General features: G+C 36.8%; 1 protein-coding gene across 41 annotated transcripts in view; it reads right to left on the bottom strand.

The window, feature by feature from the left end:
• Nucleotides 1–22071, bottom strand: part of ATG10 (autophagy related 10) — a 305844-nt gene that overhangs the window by 54175 nt on the left and 229598 nt on the right. For 6 of the 41 annotated variants that reach the window (XR_012413822.1, XR_012413821.1, XR_012413825.1 and 3 more), the window contains one exon: nucleotides 18802–18868. The exons of the other annotated variants lie outside the window; for them this stretch is intronic. The gene's annotated coding sequence lies outside the window, so the exon portion shown is untranslated. The remainder of the gene's footprint in view (nucleotides 1–18801; nucleotides 18869–22071) is intronic. 41 annotated transcript variants of the gene reach the window in all.

Here is a 22071-nt window from a genome sequence, read left to right as displayed (position 1 = left end):
TCATCCCCTGTATAGATACAGGTAAAGAGAGAGAGAGACACAGATTTATTTTAAGGAACTGGCTAACATGATTGTGGATGCTTGGCAATTCAAAAGTCTGCAGGTGGAAGAGCTGCATTTAGAGTCCAAAAGACAGGCCGGGCACGGTGGCTCAAGCCTGTAATCCCAGCACTTTGGGAGGCTGAGACGGGCGGATCACGAGGTCAGGAGATCGAGACCATCCTGGCTAACACGGTGAAACCCTGTCTCTACTAAAAAATACAAAAAACTAGCCGGGCGAGGTGGCAGGCGCCTGTAGTCCCAGCTACTCGGGAGGCTGAGGCAGGAGAATGGCGTAAACCCGGGAGGCGGAGCTTGCAGTGAGCTGAGATCCGGCCACTGCACTCCAGCCTGGGCGACAGAGCTAGACTCCATCTCAAAAAAATAAAAATAAAAAATAAAAATAGAATCCAAAAGACCCTAGCAGAATTCCTTCTTGCTCAGGGGAGGTTTTTTTTTTTTTTTTTTTTTTTTTCCTGTTAAGGCCTTCAACTGACCAGATGAAGCCCACCCATCAATATGCTTTACTCAAAATCTACTGATCTGAATATTAATCTAATTTTAAAAATGCCTTCACAGAAACAGCTAGAATAATGTTTGAACAACTATCTAGACACCATAGCCTAGCCAACCGACACATAAAATTAACCATCATGACTCTCATATCATTGCTATTCAACATAATTCTGTAAGTCCTAGCCTGTGCAATGTGGCAAGAAAAAAGGAGAAAGGTTAGAAAGGAAGAAACACAACTGTCTTCAATTGTCAATATAGAAAACCCCTCCCCAAACTACAACAAAGCTCCTAGAACTAATAAGTAAGTTTAGCAAGGTCTCAGGACCTATGGACAATATACAAAAACTAACTGTATTTCTATATACTAGCAATGAACAACTAGAATTTGAAACTTTAAAAAATACTAAACATAATAGCATCCCAAATTGAATATTTACATAAAAATTTAAGAAAATGTATACAAGATCTCCATGCTTAAAACAACAAAATACTAATGAAAGAAAGCACAGAAGACATACAAGAACGGAGTTATAACAGAGAGTTATACCTTATTCACACATTGGAAGACTCATTAAGATGTTAATTCTTTCCAAATCAACCCATAGATCCAACACAATCCCAGTTCAAATCTCAGCAGTATATTTTGTGTATATTCAGAAGCTGATTCAAAAATTTATACAGAAAGTTAAAGCTTCTTTCTTGAGAAAGAACAAAGTTGGAAGACTCATTCTTTAGAGACAGGGTTTATCAAGATTTAATATAAAGCTACAATAAGCAAGTCAATGTGGTATTGGTGGAAGAACAGAAAAATAGATCAATGAAACAGAACAGAGAGTCCAAAAATAGACCCACTCAAATACAGTCAATTGATTTTGACAAAGGTGCAAAGGCAACTGAATCAAGAAAGCATAATATTTTCAATAAATGGTGCTGCACCAATTGGACATTCATATACAAAATAATAAAATAAACCTCACAGCTTACATAAAAATTAAATCAAAATAAATCCTAGACATAAACTTAAGAATAAAATAATAAAATGTCTAGGAAAAAGTGTTTGTGACCTTGGGTTAGGCAAATAATTCTTAGATAAAATACCAAAAGTGCAGTAGATTTAAAAAATACATTTTTAGGACAGGCTCATATCTGTAATCCCAGCACTTTGGGAGGCTGAGGTGGGCAGGTCATCTGAGGTCAGGAGTTCAAGACCAGCCTGGCCAACATGGTGAAACCCCATCTCTACTAAAGATGCAAAAATTAGCTGGGTGTGGTGGCAGGTGCCTGTGGTCCCAGCTACTCAGGAGGCTGAGGCGGGAGAATTGCTTGAACCCGGGGGGGCAGAGGTTGCAGTGAGATTGTGCCACTGCACTCCTGGGCAACACAGTGAGACTATGTCTCAAAGTAAATAAATAAATAACGTATTTTTAAATAAATTGGACTTCATACAAATTAAAAACTTTCGCTCTGTGAAAAACACCGTTAAAAGAATAAAAAGAAGTCATACACCGGGAGAAAGTATTTACACATCACATATCTGCCAAAAGACTTATATCTGGAATATGTAAAGAACTATCAAAACCCAACAATAAGAATATAAAATAATCTAATTTTTTTTAAAAAAAGAATCCAATTTTTAAAATGGGCAAATAGCTGAGAGTGGTAGCACACATCCATAATCCCAACCACTCATGAGGCTGAGGTGGGAGGATCACTCCTGAGCCTGGGAGTTCGAGGCTGCAGTAAACTATGATTGTGCCACTGCACTCCAGCCTGGACAACAGAGTTAGACGCTGTCCCTCAAAAAAAAAAGAAGTTGGGGAAAGATTTCAAAAGATACTTCACTAAAGAAAATATATGAATGAAAAACAAGCACATAAAAAGATATTCAACATCATTAATCATTAAATATGTGCAAAACAAAAACCATACTATGATACTACTACACATCTATGTTATAGTTAAAGTAAATAAATAAACTGACAATACCAGGCACTGGTAAAGATATGGAGGAACTAGATTTCCCAGAAATCGCTAGTGGGAGTATAAAATGCTTCCAATGCTTTGCAAAATAGTCTGGCATTAAAAAAAAAAAAAATATATATATATATATATATATATATATATATATATATACCAGAAATCTTACTCCTAAGTATTTATCCAAGAGAAATGAAAATTTATGTCAACCAAAGACCCTACAATGAGTGTTTTTAGTAGTTTTATTCTTAAGCACCAAAAACTAGAATCAGCTTCAAAGGTCTTTCAACCGGTAAAAGGATAAACAAAATGCTGTACATTCATACAGTGGAATACTACTCAGCAAAAGTTACAAACTATCGATATATACTGCAACATAAATGAACCTCAAATATATGTGCTAAGTGAAAGAAGCCAGACTCAAAAGCCTAGAAATCCACATATGACATGCCGGAAAAGGTAAAACAATAGGGACAGAGAATAAGGGTTTGGGGTGGGAGAAAAGGTTGGCTACAAGAGGCTGCACAAGGGAATTTGGGTGGAGGAAGGATGGAAGTGCTCTGTATCTTGATTTTGGTCAGTTACACATCTCTGCATTTTCTAAAACTTACGGAACTGTCTGCTAAAAAAGGTAAACTTTATGTAAATTTTTAAAAATAATGTTCTATATGCAAGGAAATGAATAAACCAGAGCAAGTTTAATAGTTAAAAGGTAGAGAAAGATTTACCAGACAAATGCCAAAAGAAAGCTAAGATGGCTGTATTGATACCAGGGAAAATAAGTTTCAGGTAATTTACCCCAAGACATAGCAAGAGGAGAAGCATCTTTGAATCCTGCCTCTTTCTTGCTATAAAATCTACACTCCTTTCAATACATTTTAAAGACTTGCAAGCCTAGTTAGCTGTCAAGACTTGGGAAATTTATTAAAAAGAAAATTTGAGACACTCTCACAAGCACACAAATTCTACCAAGAAATAAATGTAGTTTTCAAGTTTTGAGAAAAATCTACCAAAAATCAGTAAATAAGAGTCCAGGAAAATGTTTATCAATTAATAATGGTGATACTGTTTTAAGTTGAAGATTCCTTACCTTGTTTTCTTTTAATAACAGCAGAAATCATTCATTACTCTTACTAAAATTTCAAAATTGTTATCAGGTTTCTTTTTAAAAAGAAATAAATATGAGCATTTTGCATTGAAGATTCCCTGTGGCTGAGATCAATGATTAGAAGAAGCTGCCTGCTTTTAACTGGAACATTTTCAGGAAAAAAGAGGAGAAAATTAGCTATATAATGTATCAGTGTGAAAGCTGAATGTTGTACCTGGAAATGTTTACTGCATATCATGCTCCTTCTAGGAAGCTAATGGTAAATGATCATACTAAACATTAGGTAATACTTCACTGACAAAATCAGGATGCTTGGTGTTCAGAAGAGTCAAGGTGAAAAGTCAAGCAAAACAGCAATCAAACAGTTTCAAGCAAGTCCCCCAGTCCCAAGTACTGTTCCCTTTTGGAAATTTCTTCAATTAAAATAATAACAGTGGCTTGTCCTTAGAATGTGGCAAAATGAGAGCAATAACCTCTTAGACCATAGATTCAGGTTGTAAAATCTCTGTTTTGGGGGACTGAGTTTAAAGTTAAGGCTAAAACTACAGAAAACATGTAGACAATGCACGTCCTTGGCTGCCTGTAATCCCAGCACTTTGGGAGGCTGGGGCAGGCAGATCATTTGAGCCCAGGAGTTCAAGACCAGCCTGACCAGCAAAACCATGTCTCTCTATTAAAAATACAAAAATTAGCCAAGCATGGTGGTGCACACCTGTAATCCCAACCACCTACCATGTTGGGTGGTAGAGGCACAAGAATTACTTGAACCCAGGAGGTGGAGGCTTCAGTGAGCCACGATCCTGTCACCATACTCCAGTCTGGGTGACTTAGCATTCTATTTCGTTTATTAAATGCAAATCTGGTTTCTTTTGCTCACCTTCTACTTCACTTGAGTAAAGGTAAATTTTTTATACCACTCCCTCCTTATATAGTCTAATATTATTTAGGAAGAATGTCTAAAAAGTAAATTTCAAAAAAAACCTACAATTAAGCAAGTGAATTAAATGAAAATCTCAAGGAAAATACTCTGCATTACCAACTAAATCCCCTTAGTCAACCTTCCACAGGCCCAGTCCTCCTATATTTCTCAATTTCCCTCATATTTCACTCTAAAGTATGTGAGGAATTCTATTTTTCCATGAACAGGGCATACAATACCAGGCATTAGCCAGGAACTGAGGAAAACATCATAGATCAAGAAATGGACTTCTTACTAAACTCTAGCCCTTGGCAAAAAGAGTTCTCAGGGCACTCAAGCTCAGCTGAGATAAGTCACCTGAAATGCTGAATGCGATATAGTAAAAAGAACTTGGTTTGGTTGAACAAATCATTTTATCTATAGAGATTGATTGATAGATAGATAGATAGATAGATAGATAGATAGATAGATAGATAGATATGAAATAATGGGAAGAGAGGCAAGGTATAATCAGAGAAGGATGCAATTAATCGTTGGAGAAGGTGGGTGGGCAGAAAATGACTGAGAGAACAGTGGGAAGTAATGTAAACAGGATTCATGACACATCCAAATACCAAAGGATGGACACAGGCACAGGTCATATTCCCAAGAAAAACAGACAGACAGACAGGTAGGTAGGTAGCCAGATAGGTAGGTAGGTAGGTAGGTAGGTAGGTATGTAGATAGATAGATAGATAGATAGATAGATAGATAGATAGATAGATAGATAGATAGATAGATAGATAGATAGATAAGCTGGTTAGGGTTAGAGAATTTTGGTTCTTGAACAATTTATTTTTCAGACAACATGCTATTACCTGTATTCTCCGTGTCATCAAAATCAAAACTTGCCATAATGACATGATCTTTTATAAAGAAAATCTTAATAAATGCACAAAAAATTATTAGAGCTAATAAAAGAGTTCAGCAAGGTTATAGGATACAAAAAATACACAAAAAAAATCAGTTATATTTCTATACACTAGCAGAGAACAATATGAAATGAAGAAAACAATTCCATTCACAACAGCATCAAAAAGAACAAAATATGTAGGAATAAATTTAATGAAAAAATACAAGACTTGTAACCTGAAAATCTATAGAACAGTGTTGAAAGAAATTAAGAGATCTAAGTAAATGGAAAGACATTCCATATTGATGAATTGGAAGACAGAATCTTAAGATGGCAATTCTCCTCAAATTGAAGTATAGCTCCAGTGCAATCCATATCAAAATTCCAACTAACATTTTTGCAGAAATTAAGAAGCTGATGCTAAGATTCATATGGAAATGCATAGAGCCAAAACAATATTCAAAAAGAAGAACAAAGTTGGTAAACTAACATTTCCCAATTTCGAAAAATGACTATCAAGCTTTACTGTTATAAAGCCACAGTCAGCAAGACAGTGTGACACTGACATAGGATAGACATATGAAACAGTGGAACAGAATTTGGCATCCAGAAATAAATGCATACATCTGCGGTAAGTTGATTTTTGACAAGGGTGCCAAGACAATTAAGTGGGAAAAGAATAGTCTTTACAAATAATGGTTCAGAGACTACTGGATATTTATTAATACACGCAAAAGAATGAATTTGCACCCCTACCTCATTACTATATATAAAAATAAGTTAAAATAGATGAAAGACCTAAATGTAAAAGCTAAAACCATAAAACTCTTAGAAGACCACATAGGGTTTAATCTTTGTGCCCTTAGGATACATAACAGTTTTGTAGATATAATACCTAAGGCAAAATAAATCTAATAAAAAATAGATAAATTGGACTTTATCTACATTAAAAATTTTTGTGAGCCAAAGAACGCTATCGAGAAAGGGAAAAGACAACTGATGGAATAGGAGAAAATTTGCAAACCATATAGCCAATAAGGGTCTAGTATTCAAAATATATTTTAAAACTCTCACCACTCAACAATTAAAAAACCTAATTTTAAAGTGGGCAAAAGGATTTGAGTATACATTTCTCCAAAGAAGAAATACAAATGGTCCATAAGCACATGAAAAAATACTCAACATCATTAGACATTAGCTAAGTGCAAAACAAAACTACAATTGGATACTTCACACCCAGTGGAATAGCTATAATTAAAAAGAAAGATAATGCCAAGTGGAACAGAACTGGCAAAGATGGGGAGAAATTTTAACCCTCATATATTTCTGGTGGGAATATAAAATGGTGATGCCTCTGTAAAAATTAGTTTGGCAATTACTTGAAATTAAATCATAGTGTTACTACATGACCCAGCAATTCTACTGCTAGGGTATATACACAAGAAAACTGAAAACATATTCACATAAAAACTTGTACATAATCTTCATAGTAGCATTGTTCATAATAGTCAAAAAGTAGAAACAACCAAAATGTTCATCAATTGATGAATGGATAAACAAAATATCATATATCTATTATAATGGAATGTTACTCAGCCGCCAAAAGGAATAAAGTACTTACATGTGTTACAACATGGATGAACCTTGAAAACATGCCAAATGAAAGAAGCTATAAGCAAAAGGCCACATAGTGTTTGATTTCATTGATATAAAATCTCCAGAATAAGCAACTCTACAGAGACAAAAGTTAAATTAGTGGTTGCCAAAGGCTGAGAGGAGGAAGGAATGGGAGTACACGTAAACTCCTGATAAACATAGTCTTTGCCTTCTCATACAACCCCCTCCAAGATCTCTTTTGGGCTGACCCTCAATGACCTACACTTTGCTCTCTTAAGATTTGCAAACCATCACCCAGTCACTACTATCTTTAGACTGGTTTAGAAAACCTCCCATCTCAGGGCTATATAGTCTTTTAGAGTTGAAAATGTTCTAGAATTAGATAGTGATGATGGTTGCACAACCTTGTGAATAAACTAAAAACCACTGAATTGTACACTTTAAAGCCGTGAATTTTATGTGATGTAAATTATAGCTCCATAAAAAAAGTCAAGACATGCCCCAGGTTTTTCTGATGGGATCTGTTTTACCAGCAATGTGCTACATCAGATTAAATCACTCATGGAGTATGGCCAAAATTATTCAAATTAAAACCAGTTGCAATAGAAAAACAAACAAACCAAGACTTAAAAAAGACTAGAATTGAATCTTGGTTCTACCATTTATTAGCTTGGGGGCGAAGTACTTATATTCTTTTAGCCTCAGTTTCCTCATCTGGAAAATAAGAATAATAACACCTACTTTAAGGGTCATTATGAAGAATAGCTCATCTATCTAAATGTCCCTAGCAGAGAGTCTAGCATATGATAGGTACTCAGGAAATGGTAACTATGAATTATTAGCACATTTTCAAATAAAATTGGCCAGTACACAGGAATCATAGCTTAGCATTAAATTAAACCACCCTACTAGCTTTTTCTCTACCAAACATCCCAGTTTCTCCTGTCCAACTAAGACACTGACTGGCACGCATAAACTCCTGATAAACATAGTCTTTGCCTTCTCATACAATTCTCTCCAAGATCTCCTCTGGGCTGTCCCTCAATGACCTACTCTTCACTCCCTTAAGATTTGCAAACCATCATCCAGACAGTCACCAATATCTTTAGACTGGTTTAGGAAACCTCCCATCTCAGTGACTGATTGGTTATGCTATACTTCAGATTTCTTTAGTCTCTGTCCAATTCTGGCTAAAAAGAGTTTGGTATGATTAGAGAGGTCTTGCCAAGTTTGGGGATAAAGTATTGTTTGCAAGCCAGAACAAGACAGGAGGAATTTTTTTCAAGTAACATAGGGAACCAAGATCAAAGCAAATGTTGGCAAGAGAGAACTCAGGCTTGTACGTCAAGAAGTCTACTCTCAAATACCAAGTTCATGGGACCAGCAGGGTCAACACTAGGTTACAAAGCAAAGTGCTTGAAGTGTTTGAAGCCAGGCAAGAATGAGACAAGAGTGAAAGCAGACTGTGAACAAGCAAGGAAGATGGGGTGACCTGGGTGACTTCCCTGAGCCACAACATGTGCAGTTTGGCCATCTTTATCAAAGGTATAAGTGAGCTAGGTTAGCTTAATAACCCAGAAGCAAGGGAGTCACTATTGGCAGCGATAGAAACTTAAGCTCCTTAGTTTCCAAGTTAACTGGCTACATTTTCTAATTCCAAGGGAGTTCCAGAGCATAACTATAGGGCCAAAAGCCTGTCTCCCATAAGATGCCAGGAAAAAGAACTAAATTCAAAAGCCCTGATCACCTTCTTTTTGGATCCTATTTTTAGAGGTTAGAAGCTGCCTCCATGTGAAAGAATGAAATCCATACTATCCAATATCCTAGGCTGTGGGATCTAAGCACTATTTTTATTCAATCACTCAACAAAATAATTTTAGCAGATACAAAGGTAGGCTTGGCCACATTGATCTCAGGTAAGATCAAAATAGTTTTTTTTTTTTTTTTTTTTCTGAGCAACTTTTAAGAAACAAAATAGACTTATATATTCCTGATAACTATCTTAAAATATAGACCTGTTGAATCAGGAATATTTAAGTTCATATCTTAATACTAAAATTCCCTTTGTCCAAACACAAGTCAATGTCAGTTGCCTGTCTTTAACTTGACAATCTTTCAAATTACATCTAGGCAATGTGCCCTCTAGCTCAGCCATGTACAAACATTTTAAAGCACCAGAACACTTTCTGCAAATAAGATCTTTTAAGATACCATAAAACAGAAGAAAATGGAGGTACTCTGATTGAAGTAAGGTGGAGGGCTCCAAAGACCCACCTATTTTACTTGGCTTCTTCCAAATGTGTCCCTTTTCCCACACACACAAATAATAGTTCCAATGTGTCTTCACTCACGTATGGGGCTTTCCTGAACCCAGTATGAAACACAAGTTAGTTGACACAATAATTTCATGAGACAGGAGTACAAGAAATGATGATTTTATTAAAGCTTCATCAGCAGAAGAAAGACCTATTGGGAGACAATTTGTTCCCCCATGGTCCACAGCTGTGGGGACAGCCTTGATAAATGGGGAAAACATTTCACCAAACTTGTGTGAAATTAAGACTTAATTCTCCTAAAGCAAAGTCCAAGGAAAAATGTCATTTGCATATCCAAGAAACTATCACTGTTGATCATTGAGCCTTGTTGATCATTGTTGATAAAGGAACTGATGTCAAATATGCTTGTGAAAAAATTGAAATTAAATTTTTTATGTAAAAAATAATTCCATTTTTCTATTTATTTCTACCAATGAGATAGACTTTGGTGAATCAAAAGTGATTATTTTATAGAACTCACCCTTCAACTTATTTTCTCCTTTAACAGCTGCTTGCAATCCTTTAACAGTTGCTTGCAATTAATTTGATCGTATGAAGACCTTTAAGTAGAGGTAGGGGAAGGAAGGCTGTAAGAACCTTTAAGTGGATTACCGTAGATGACCTTCCACAGTCTAAGGCTTTGCCTTGCTCTGACTATCCTCCAGTAGAGGTTTTACCCTAGCTGTATATGAACAAGTTTATATTTGAAAAACCCGAACTGCCATGTGAGGCTGTGAAGGACAGATCACTGCAATCTCAGTTATTAAAGATGATTTGAATAGGGCTAGGGATGGAGATAGGGGAGAAAGTCTGTCAGAAAACGAGACTATTGATCAGAGGAAGCTACTTAGACATGTATTCAATTTAACTCCTTTCACCAACATGTGGTTTAAAAAATTGAGTACAATATTTACACTCTTCAATTCTAGATGAACTGTAGGACATGCTAGGTACATCTGTATTTCAATGGGAAGCTGTAGGTTTAGCTACAGGCCCAATAACAACTTTAGATTGTAGAATGCACCTGCTAATGGCATGGCTGGGAGAGAAGCATTATGGAGGCAGATTCTCATTGAGGCCCAGATGGGCTATTCTCCTGCCATTGCAGCCTTGGAACATACCTATTGTGATCTGCCAAACCCACCTCACAGTAAACAGCATAACCAACTAATCATCTAAAGCTGAAGGTCTCTCCTGAGGAAAGAATTTTGCTACCAAAGAATTCAGTTTTTTAAGTCTGCTTTTGAATGAAAACGACACAATTCACTATGTAGGTAAGTAACTGTACTAAGTACACTATGTCAGCTTCCTCCTCAATAAGCTGTAAGCCTCGGCCTGTGAATGTACTGCTGTAGGAAACCTGAACCTCAACAATTCTATTGACCAGCAGTGCTTTATTTTATATGGAATAGAAATTGTGTCCACTGCTTTTCCTTTTCATTATATTTATGGATTAATGATAATAGATATTCATAGTATCAACTATGTGCCTCACAATGCTAAGAAATTAACATGCACTAACTCACATAATTCCCACAACGACCCATTGGAATCATCCTTATAATATTCCTTATGTAGAAATAATTTCCTATCTTGCAGATGAGGAAGATGAAACACCTAATAACTGTCCTCGGTCACACTGCTAATAAGTAGAAGAACCTGAGTAAGAACCCAAGTGTTTCTGACTTCAGAGCCCAACCCCTAACCAGTTGAAGAAACTCTCTTTGGGCCAAGCTATATAATATGGTGTCACTCAATGTTCAGCTGGAAAAAACAGAATCTACGCTCTACTTGAAGCTCTCTGGCTAGTTGAATAGGGAGAGAGGACAGAATAAACAAATTCTAGATGACTTTCCAGGAAACATTCCCGAAGCAATCCTGCAGAACTGAACACCATCTGACCTACTGCCTCTTCTTGGGTCAGGAATCTGTCATTCTAGAATCACATCCCCACTCCAGTGAACAAAAACCTGACCCTATGTGCCACTTCCAGAACCACAGCACACCTGCTATAACTCCCACCAGCAAAATACATGCCCCGTCCTCTGGACAATGAAGCCTCTGTGAAGGTCACGTAGACAACCTCCATGCCAGAAATACTGCTGACAAGAGCAGTTTGCACATGCTTCTGCCTTCCAAATCATGAACAAATGCATCTACTATGATATTCCTGAACCAACTTCAGACCCCTATTTGAGATGTGTGAAAACTGCGTATTAGCTTTCCAGTGTCTGCAGTTCAGGAAGGGCATTAGAGAAGAAGGGCAGACTGGAAGTTGAGTTTTAATCCACTACAGCTATTACAAGTTCCAAGGATTTGGATGTCCTGACGAGTCCTAGGGGACTCCTGATTAGGGCTGCGGTAGTTTGTGTGTCTGGGGAAAGAGTCCAGAGCTTTCATGATATTCTCAAAAGGGGTTCATGACCTAAAACTTGATCAGATCTGCTTTAAAATAATAATCTTAACATAATACCATTTTGAGAGTAAGATTATTATTGTGGGAGAAGGTACAACACAGTGGTTAAAGACATGAGCTCCCTAGTATGGCATCTGAGTTCTAATTCCAGTTCTCTTACTTAGATGTTTGACCTTTAACAAGCTACTTAATCTTTTTCTGTCTCAGTTTCCCCTTCTCTAAAGTGTGGAGAATCGTATCAACCTCATAAGGGTGTTCAAAGACTAAGTGAAAGAATACATGTGAAGTAGTACTTCCACACTTAAAGGAGCAGAACTTAAGGGCTTCCATGGAGTTCTGCTCAACCATCTATGCAAATCTAATGAATTTTACAAAGAAAAGCCCAGCCCTGCTGGCAGGTACTCCTGCAGACCAACTCTGGACAGCTTTGGTAAGAATATAAATCAGACCCTTTAATTCTGACAATATGTCAACTACTCCAGTGTCTAAAATGTATGTGCCAATCATTTGCAAGAAAAACCTACATTTCAGCTATTTATCAGTAACTTCAGTGTTAAGTTGATTGATATGTGACTCTAATCAAAAGCCTGGTTGACATCAGACTGTAAGACATTAAGAAGAATGATTATGACCAGTATCAGTGAGCACTTTGAGAAATGAGTACTCTAAGACACTGCTGGCATCTTAGAATTAGTACATCTTTTCTGAGATTGACATGGGAATATCTAACAAAACCTTTAAAATGTGAATACTCATTGACTCACCAATTCCACTTCTAAAAATTTATTCCAAATAATTTTGACAATTGCATAAATTATATATAAAAGAATGTTCACTTAGAAACTTGTTTATAATACATATTTTTTAAAAACTCAGTGTTCACAACATAAAATTGGTTAAAACAATTACGGCCTTACCTTACAATGGAATTCTACACAATTTTTTTTTTTTTTTTTTTTTTGAGACAGAGTCTCACTCTGTTGCCCAGGCTGGAGTGCAGTGGCATGATCTCGGCTCACTGCAAGCTCTGCCTCCTCCTGGGTTGATGTCATTCTCCTGCTTCAGCCTCCTGAGTAGCTGGGACTACAGGCGTGCGCCACCATGCCCAGCTAATTTTTGTATTTTTAGTAGAGATGGGGTTTCACCATGTTGGCCAGGATGGTCTCAATCTCTTGATACACCCGGCTCAGCCTCCCAAAGTGCTGGGATTACAATCGTGAGCCACCACACCTGGCCAGAATTCTACACAATTATTAAATGGAAAATGAAGATTTATTTAAATATTGGGGTGCAAAAATGTCTGTGATGTAAATTTCAAAATAAAAGGGTGCATAGTATGATTCATTTGCCTGTGTATTTTTATATATAATATATATGAACATACATTATAGATAAAGCTATATATAAACTTCTGGAAAGCTATGCACTGAAAGGTTAACAGTGGTAACTTTTAACATTTGGAATTATGAATAATTTTTATTTTCTTCTTTATGATATTTTGTATTTTATTAAAAATTTTCAGTTTATAATATTTTTTCAATCAGAAAAAATGATTATAAAGAATTTTAAGCCTAGTTCATACCACTTTTATTTGAAGACAATGCAAAATATGTACTGAGATTCATACTCAGATCCATACAGAATCTCTAAGCTCTTTCTTTGCATCTTCTATCAATACAAGAATAGGAAAACTCAAATGCTTTTTGAAGACAGGCAGGCAAAGTAAATAAGTGAAATAGACAATAGGAGGAAATAGGTAGAGGAGGTGACCATGATTAACCATGAAGCACGTATCCAGTCTAAAGTTATTCAAATTAAAAAATGGCCAGGTGCGATGGCTCATGCCTGCAATCCCAGCACTTTGGGAGGCCAAGGCAGGTGGATCATTTGAGGTCAGGTGTTCGAGACCAGCCTGGCCAACATGGTGAAACCCCATCTCTACTAAAAACACAAAAATTAGCTGGGCTGTAGTGGTGCATGCCTGTAATCCCAGCTACCCAAGAGGCTGAGGCAGGAGAATCACTTGAGCCCAGAAGGCAGAGGTTACAGTCAGCCGAGATCACGCCACTGCACTCCAGTCTGAATGACAGAGTGAGACCCTATCTCCAAAAAAAACCAAAAAACAAAAACAAAATTAAAAATCATTTCAAAACACTTAAAATAACATTTGTAGGCTGAATTTGAACAGTAAGCTGCCAGTAAAGACTTTAACAGTATAAACTGACACACACAGAGTATATTAGTGTAACACTCACACACAGCTACAACTGAGCATCACCCCCTCCCCATCTCCTGGAATTGGTTTAAGTGGTATCTATAAAGGAGACTATTTTTTCATAGTTGTGAAATGATCTATCTAGAATTTAATACAAGAAAAAGTTTGTCTCTCCTGATAATCTTGTCTTGTTTCCTTCTGTAACAGAACAAAAGCAGTGTATTTAATTGGCTTTCCCTTTTTGTTATTTGTTATTTTAGAAAGCTCAAAATCTTTCCTTAGCTTATGTTATCTATTAAAACTATCTTTTCTCATCCATCATTTAGTTATTATTCACTTGCTTTGATGGTTATAGTATGTGTATGTATTATTAGCATATTCGAATATATGTATACAAACCACCTGAAATAGTTTTGGAATTCAGATTGGACAGAGGGAAGAATTGACCAATTATTTAACTAAAAAATACAGGCTGCAAATGTAATATGGAGAATTTTGCAGCTGACATGGGAGAGAAGCAGAGAAAATGACAAGTGAGAAGAGAAGCTGAAGGGAGTAGAAAGTGGGAAGAAAATAATGTGCAATAACTGCATGGTGGAATTATGTATATACAGCAACGATTGTACAAAAAATTGGATAAAACAAATAGCATCTTTCTGACGTAGCATATAATCCTTCCTAAGGACTCAAAACATACACAGATAAGTGTAGCAGTGGAGTCTGTGTTCCATTTCCCCCCTGGGTCCGGTGCCTGCCTCCGGTCCCCACCCCCAACCCCCAGGCTTCTCCACCTGCTCTAAGCTGCTGCTTTACTGTATACCCGCCATTAACCTCTTTCTCAAAAACCGGAAATAAGAAAATAAATATTCCTCAGACTTGAAGTTTGGGGACTAAGATGTTTATTAAAAATTAATAATTGATGGTAGGTAATTATCAAAATGAAATGTGCTAAGATGAATAATATTAAAATTAATTATTTAATATTTTAAATGGTATTTTATTTTTATATTGATAAGCTGTTCCTTTTTAAGAAACAGTGATTCCAGGGATCAATGAAATGCTGGGAGATTCTTTAAAAGAAGGCCTTTGTATACATTCAAAGCATGTGCTGAGTCAAAAGTGTAACTTTGATGGTAAAAAGCTAAGCAATAGTCTGCGCAACCAGATGTACACTTAACAAAGAACATTAACCAGCCTCTTGTTTTTATTATGTAGTGAAATAAACTTCAACTTAAAGACATAAAACCCAAGTATATCAGCATCCTCGTTATTTATAAGAAATATATCCTGTTTAGCTATATATCTTAAACTCTCATTAAAATGGGATAAAATATCTTAGAAATTAATACAATAGGAGTCCAATAATAAATCAGCTCCCATTTTATTTAGATTAAACACTTAATGAGCAGTTAGTGGTCAGAAATTTTTAGAAAGTAAAAGTTGGATGAGAAAGCACTGTTATACCAATGCCTAAACAGCATCCAATATGCGTTTAGGACTTTCCACAAACACTCCAAGGTGTAAAGCCAAAAAAGTTTTAAGAAAAATAAGTTACTGGCCAGGCGTGGTGGCTCACACCTGTAATTCCAGCATTTTGGGAGGCTGAGGTGGGTGGATCACGTGAGGTCAGGAGTTAGGAGACCAGCCTGACCAACATGGTGAAACCCTATCTCTACTAAAAATACAAAAAGTAGCAGGTGTGGTGGTGGGCACCTATAATCTCAGCTACTTGGGAGGCTGAGGCAGGAGAATCACTTGAACTGGGAGGCAGAGGTTGCAGTGAGCCGAGATCGCACCACTGCACTCTAGCCTGGGCAACAAGAGCGAAACACCGTCTCAGAAAAGAAAAAAAAAAAAAGAAAAGAAAAAGAAATTACTTAGTGAAAGATAGAAAGAAGTTTCATATGCCTTTTTTCTTTTTTTTGAGACAGAGTCTCACTCTTTCACCCAGGCTGGAGTGCAGTGGCACAATCTCTGCTCACTGCAATCTCTCCTTCCCAGGGGCATTCAAGTGATTCTCCTGCCTCAGCCTCCCAAGTACCTGAGATTACCCACCACCATGCCTGGCTAATTTTTGTATTTTTAGTAGAGACGGGGTTTCCCCATGTTGGCCAGGCTGGTCTCGAACTCCCGACCTCAAGTGATCTACCCACCTTGGCCTCCCAAGGTGCTGGGATTAAAATTACAGGTGTAAGCCACCGTGACTGGCCCGTATGCCTTTTATTTATAAGGTGAGATTTCTGGACACTTCTGGTAAAAATCAGTTACACCCAAATAACCCCTTTTTTTTTTTTTTTTTTTAAGAGATGGGGTCTTGCTATGTTACCCAGGCTGGCCTCAAACTCCTAGGCTCAAGCAATCCTCCCACCTCGGCCACCTGAGTAGCTGCGATTGCAGGTATGAGCCACCATGCCTGGCCATTCTTCACATATTTCTTAATGTAGGGAAAGTCTAAGAAACAAACGAAATTCATTAAAATGTGCTTTTGTTTCCTCAAACAGGAAAAGCACAATGGAGTATAAATGACAGTAAACATTTCTGAATGGATAAAACAAAGAATATCGGCTGAGCACGGTGGCTCATGCCTGTAATCCCAGCACTTTGGGAGGCCAAGGCGGGCAGATCACTTGAGGTCAAGAATTCAACACCAGCCAGGCTAATGGGGAGAAATCTTTTCTCTACTAAAAATACATGCGTGGTGGTGCATGACTATAATCGCAGCTACTTGGGAAGTTGAGGCACAAGAATCACTTGAACCCGGGAGACGAGGGTTGCAGTGAGCTGAGATCATGTCACTGCACTCCAGTCTGGGTGACAGAGCGAAACTCCGTCTGGAAAAAAAAAAAAAAAAAAAAAAAACACCAAATATGGAAAGTACCCTGAACATGTATGGTACCCAGAGCATCAACATTTAATAAACACTAAAAGTCACAATGCATGTACAGACGGACAATCTAAAAATAATTGCTAGTGGAGACAGAGACAAACAGAACTGTCATTACTACTCTAAGATACCAAAGTAAGGATATAACAAAGACAGTATATTTCACACTCCTAAGACAATAAAGTGTGGCAGAATCACTGAATACTGCTAAAACACAAGAAGGCTTCTACAAAAAGCCTGCAAGGTAGATACATTCATTGTGCTGCCATAAACCTGCCCCCTAAATGGCTTATTAATATCCACAGCTAATACCTAGAAACTCAGATTCAATAAATTAGCAGCAAATTACAGAGAAAACAAACACATGATAACTGCAGTCCCGTTTAAATAAAGCTCCACCATGAAAGAAGCCTGCAAAGGAAGCTGGCAGTGATTCTGAAGAAGCAGCAGCAATGCATAAAGGCTTCTTAATTTTCTCGTCATTTAAGAATTAAACGGCTTCCAGTTCACACAGATCTTACCAGGTGCACTAAATTGATGTCATTATGAGCCATCAGGAAATACCCACCGAGACCTATACCAACACTGAGAAGTTTTGTTAAACAGCTGTGTGTTTTAATTGATTTGTATTATTTAAAATAGAAACAGTTAAAAGTCAGTTATCGGATGTTGTGTAAAAGAGATGCCTAAAGACTCCAGGGAGACTGAGTTCAGAAGAAAGCCAATCACTGGAACTTCACTTGAGCACTTAAGATTATTACTAGAGGAAGCACAATTAAATCATCAGTTTATCAGCCATCATTATAAATCACCAGGCAACATATCAAGCTTCATTATTTAAGAATCCTTAACCAGTGACTTCCTGCATCACTGAGAGTCAAAAGCAATCTATTCACCAAAAGGTACCTAAGGAGTTATGATTTTTTGTTGTGTTTTTATTTTTTTTTAGCCTGAGAAATTTATCATGGAAACATAATGAAACCCACTAAAATTAATTATCATGTTTTTGCATGTTTTAGGCATGCCAAAGTCTTCAAAAGGAAACTCAGTGGTATTTGGGACATGCAAAATGTGTGCTGCACAGGCTTCTCCTATTCCACTCTGTACAAACATTTAAACTTACTCTTACATAGTATTAAATACTTGCATGGTAGGATCAAATGAGGAAAATAATCAACGAGTTTCTTCCCACTTTTATCCATCCAACCCCATTCATTCACTTGTACTCTCCTTTCCCAGACATATGGAATCAGAAAATAAAGAACCTCCAAAGTCTTGGTTTCCAAATGTAAGCACACAGTTCAAGTGTTAAAAACAATATATTTAAAAGGAGATAAGATACAGATTGAGTTTCATATACAACTCTCTCCCCTCAGAGCAGGGAAGGAAAGCAGGGCCTTGGAGAGAGGCAATTTCGAAAAGGCCATTTCCCAAGAGGGGCATGTGTATGTGCACGTGCTCATGTGTGTGCATATATATGCGTACAAAATGACACAACACAATAGAATCTCTTGTAGTTTGGAAATTTGAGAATAGAGAGGATATGGTTCTAGTACACGATAGGTTTCATGAAGAAAAGTCCCTTCCATCATCATCATTATATTTAGGCAGTTGTAAAACAGGAGGGGCAGCCAGACTTTTCTGAGCATAGAAGGATGGGAGACAGCCACCTGATGTTTCCACAGCCCTGTTGCGGTAGCAGAAAAGAGTGAGGTCCAACTTATTCATTAGACAGAGTAGGCACAGTGCCTGGGGTCTACAATACCTTTAGGAATCCATGAAAATATTTTAATTGCCTTTTTAAAAATAAAATAATAAACTTGTAGGTCAAAGAAAGTATTTTAACATATAGTATGAATAGTCGTCTCTCTAATAATACAGCTATAAAATATAATTTTAATACCTTTTTATGGAGGAAGGAGTCCATGAAGGTAATTGTGTCTAAGGCCCACAAAAGTCAGGATGTGGTCCTAGAAAGCAAAGGTTTGATGAGAGAGAGAGTGAGGGTGAGAGAGAGAAGGAGAAAGAGGCAGCACAGAACTGAAACAGAGCCCCTGGGGTAGATATTATTAGTTAGGGTCCAGAAGTTTAGTATCAATTTCAGGGTGGAAAGGGGGGATCCTAAATTTGGCATAGTTTAATTTTCAATGGCTGAGAAAATCACTGAAATAACTATGTTTACCTGGAAAAAATCAACAATGATTATGATTATAATAATACATAATATATTTACTATATGTGCTAGGCAATGTACAACATATTTTACATATATTGATTCATTTAGTCTTCCCAAATGCTCTGTGTAGATGCTACTGTTACCTCTAATGGAAAACCAAACTAAGATACGGAATCTTTGTAATTTAACCAAGATCATGCAGCTAGTAAGTGGTGGCATGCAGAGTCAAATCCACTCTCTCTGGCTCCAACACCCAGAAAAAGGCACTACCATTTCCCAAAGGAACCAGTTCTCCTTGGCTGACTCCAACAAGTCTGGGCAGGAATTGCTCAACATGCATGTGCAACCACTTGTCATACCACTAAACAAGGAAGCCATCAAAGCCACATGGGTTGTATCAAAATGACTCAAGAGCCGACGTCTTTGGCCAGACTTCCACTGGCTAAAGATGAGGTAAACTGAACATCAATAAAGATAACCACTACTATGAACTGACACATACAAAACATTTATATCTGTGAGTCCATAAAGACATATTTTTTTAAGTTCTTGGATACCTTGGGAGGATACTAAAGAACCAACTCATTATCTTGAAAGCTAGCTCACAAAGGGAAAGAATCAAGCATTTATCCTGCCCTTCCTAATCAAAGCATACCTCAGGTAAGTAAGATGGAGAGAGAAACTTTGTCATTATAGTAGTCCAACTAATAAATAACGAATGACAGAATTAGAAAATCACCATCTTGCAACCACTAATGAATTAATGGGTCTAAGCAATAATCATCAACGGCAGTAAAACATCACAAAAAAGAGTGATAACCAAACATAAGGTCCTCCCTGATGGCATACTCAGAAACAACCATGAAGTATTCTTGCCAAAAAATCGAGACTGAATTTGATCAAGCCTCAAGATCTAACTATCAGTTTATAAAAAAATACAGGGAGGAACATACTAAAAACCACAGAAATACAATTAGAAAAAAAAATCAAGACTGCAAAACACTACAGAACAAACAACCTGTTTCTTCAACAAAAAATTACCAGGAAAAAAAAGAGATGGAGGAATGAGAATCTATAAGATTCCAAAAGTCTTAAGATATGTTAACTACTTTAATGTGTAAACCTTATTTTGGATCCTGATATAAACAAACTATAAAAAAAAGAACTTGGGAAATTTAAACATTAATTGCTTATTTAATGATATTAAGAAATTAATAATTTTATTTGTGATAATCGAGTTGTGGTTATGTTTTTTTGAGTCCTTACCTTTTTAAATTAAATATTTTATTTTGAGATAATTGTTGATTCATGTTTAGTTGTAAGAAATTATATAGAGATGAGGTGCAGTGATTCATGCCTGTAATCCCATCACTCTGAAAGGCCAAGGCAGGAGGATCACTTGAGGCCAGGAGCTCAAGACCAGCCTGGGGAACACAGTGAGACCCCCATCTCCACTTTAAAAATTTTTTAAATGATACAAAAGGATATCTCATATCCTTTATCCAGTTCCCCCCAATGGTAACATCTCGCAAGACTATAGTACAGTATCACAAACAAGATACTGACAGTGACTCAGTGAAGATCCAGAACATGTTCACTGCCATAAGATTCCCTCATGTTTTCTTTAATAGCCACAGCCATTTCCCTCCCATTCACACTCCCTATCACCTGGCAACCACAAATCTGTTCTTCGGTCCATGATTTTGTCATTTCAAAAGCGTTACAGAAATGGTATCAAACACTCTGCAACTTCTGGGATTGCCTTTTTGCACTCAGCATAATTATTTGAAGATTCATCCGGGTTGCTGAGTGTATCAATGATTGGTTCCTTATTATTGCTGAGTAGTATTCCATGTAATGGTATGCTATTCTCTGTTTAACCATCTACCCACTGAAGACACCTGGGTTTTTTTTTTTCCATTTTGAGCTATTATAAATAAAACTGATATGAACATTCATGTAGAACCCTTATCTTTTAAAGATACTTAAATATGTAGGGATGAAATAAAATGATGCTAGGAATTACTTCAAAAAAGTTCCTAACTGGATGAGATATGGAAAAAAACTCTTCATCAGCTAATAAGCACCTTATACAATTATCTCTACTTTTATATGTGTTTAAAATTTTCCATAATATAAAATTCAAAAAAAGAATCCAGTAAGAAAAAATTACTCATCTGACTACTACACACCCCTGCACATAAACACACATATCTTAAAGTAAAACTGAAGGTACACTTTTTTATCTTGTGACTTTAGGCCATGCCAAGATCAAAGGAATTCTTTTCTTAAAACATAGAGCCAACACCTTCCAGTGATCATTGTTGTAACACTCACTATAACAATTAAGGCAAATCCAACCTAAGTATCTGTTAACTTTCTTTCAGAAGTTTTTTTATTAAGCTACAGGGTTGATATAATAGGTAGTCTGTAACATTGGACAAAAGCAGGTAAGTAATCACCATAATCAAACGTATGAGATTTATGAGTGGCTTGTCTTCAAAAGAGAGGGTTTACATCTGACATGAATAGGTCCTTATCATCAAGACAAATGCTGAAAGAACAGAAGTGTGATTACTAAAGATGAAGAGCAACAAACTATATGAGCACAATCAGGCCTGAAAATGAAGTGTAATGCATTTTATATTTGCAAAGGCTGCTTTTGTTTTTAAGCCACTCTGGAGAACAGCATATTATTATCATGTTCAGTCTGCAAGCTAATGATTCCTTAGCATAATTCTGCAAAACGGTGTCTACTATTCAACACCACCAATATTCTATCAGCCCATTCTTCCTTAGTGCTGTACCATCTTCTTCCCTTCCATCTCACTGAGGACACCTTGTTTTTTCTTCGTATGTGGTACTGAAAAATGAAGACCCATTCTCCCAAAGATCTCAAGCAAATAAGAGACCATAAATACCAACCCATTAACCAATCTGGGATTAAAAGCCAAGATCTCCAAAGGAAATATTCATGATGATTTTCAAATGCCAAGT

The sequence above is a fragment of the Macaca fascicularis genome, chromosome 6 (genome assembly GCF_037993035.2).
Source record: "Macaca fascicularis isolate 582-1 chromosome 6, T2T-MFA8v1.1".
Taxonomy (NCBI): Eukaryota; Metazoa; Chordata; class Mammalia; order Primates; family Cercopithecidae; genus Macaca; species Macaca fascicularis.
Note: the sequence above shows the minus strand (reverse complement) of the source record. Positions and strands in the feature narration are given on the sequence as shown.